The sequence below is a fragment of the Sinocyclocheilus grahami genome, unplaced genomic scaffold, assembly GCF_001515645.1.
Source record: "Sinocyclocheilus grahami isolate Dianchi unplaced genomic scaffold, SAMN03320097.WGS_v1.1 scaffold487.1, whole genome shotgun sequence".
NCBI lineage: Eukaryota > Metazoa > Chordata > Actinopteri > Cypriniformes > Cyprinidae > Sinocyclocheilus > Sinocyclocheilus grahami.
Genome location: NW_015505666.1, coordinates 341,040 through 342,738, shown reverse-complemented (window position 1 = coordinate 342,738; position 1,699 = coordinate 341,040).

Sequence of the window (1,699 nt, the reverse complement as noted above, 5' to 3'; positions counted from 1 at the left end):
CTATTCGCATTATGAAAGGACTAGCAGTTTGTGTGTCTTTGTCCTCACTTTGTACGCATTGGGTTTGGGTCTGTGCATCTGTCTCTCTGACCATTTTCTTTTCATGCCAGTCTACGTAACTCCAGTCCAAAGTTTTATCCACTTCCTTCCCGTTTTCACTTATGAAAGCATAATTCAACTCCATCGTCTTGAGTAATCCGGCATTATATATCCAACAACAGAGGACTGATTAAGAATCAGATGCAAGTTTGGCTTGAGTCATTCCCACAAAAATGTGTCCAATCCCAAAATCCATGTCTCTGGAGCTTCTGAAAAGCAAGAAAGGATTAGAAAAGAGCCTTTGCGTAGACCCTTTGCGTCTAAAGAAAGTTACTCACTAAGACCAAATGGGCAACTGCAAACAATAATTCAAACATTTCTACTAATTAGTTGTGGTGAAAAAGAGAATAAAATTATGTTTACATAAATTCCAGAAAACCTGCACTTTCATCAGTAGTTGATAACTCTATAACGCAACAACAACTCTTTTAAGGCCCTTCAAACTCCAACATAAATTTTGTTCACAAATTGGATTAAATGGGTTAATCTGCATTTACCAATACTTATGACGTCAAGCACCCAGACATTGAAAGCCCCTATAAACGTTATGCAATTTCAATAATTCAATAAATTCAATAATTCAGGAGGATTATTTACCACATTCTCAATAGGCAGTTAGTAGTTTATCATTCAGCATTCTTAAGTGATATTCTTGAGTCCATATTGTATATATACACTTATTATATCATTAGTAAGTACTTATGTGTGTTTATGCATGCTGTATGTTCAGTTTCTAACTTTTAACTATTAGCCTGTCTGTTTTCTTCTGTGGAGCCTGCAGAAACTGGGTCATTACATGAAACTGGGTGCCTTTTCCATTGAAACATTTTATTTTTAAAAGCATATTTCATATATATACATATCTGAAAATGCCTTCTTGTTACTAAATTGATTGTGCCATCAGCTACACTAAACAATAGCTTTACAGTTAATTTATTCACTACAATCCCGGTGCTGAAGGTCATGAATCTACAAGGTATTTATTAGAAAGGGAATTTAATGCTGATATTTCTACAAAAATCTAGTTTTCGATATTTGTTTATGATACAAAATCATGATTTAAGAGTTGACTATATAAGATCAACCTAAATGAATTAAAAATAGAAGTTTGCAGTAATAATTTTAGGAATATCAAATTCACAATAATAATTTTTGTTTACAGATTATGGTAACACGGTTAACATGTTAAGGTCAGGTAAGATCTAGAGTGCTAAATATAAATACTATATTCTTTAATTAAGCAAACACATCCTTCATACAGAAAGACAACAATAATGTGCCTTTTATAATATAGTAAAAACCATGTTTTGTCAATGTTTACACATTTTCATGGGAAACACAAAGGGCAGCTTTTATAAGGAATGACCCAACTACAGTACATTTTCAGCATTAGCCTATATTTGATTACCGCATGCTTTATTGTTGCATTATAAAGAAGCTTTGACTCGCACCATCACTGTGACAGTGCAGCGTGGGAAACAAAGGCACCTGATCCTGCTCTAACAGACATGGGCAACTAGTGTAGGCTTACGGTGAAGATCATTTTTTAAAAATCCAGTCAAAGCCATGCAGATGTAATAAAAACATGCTGTAAAATACC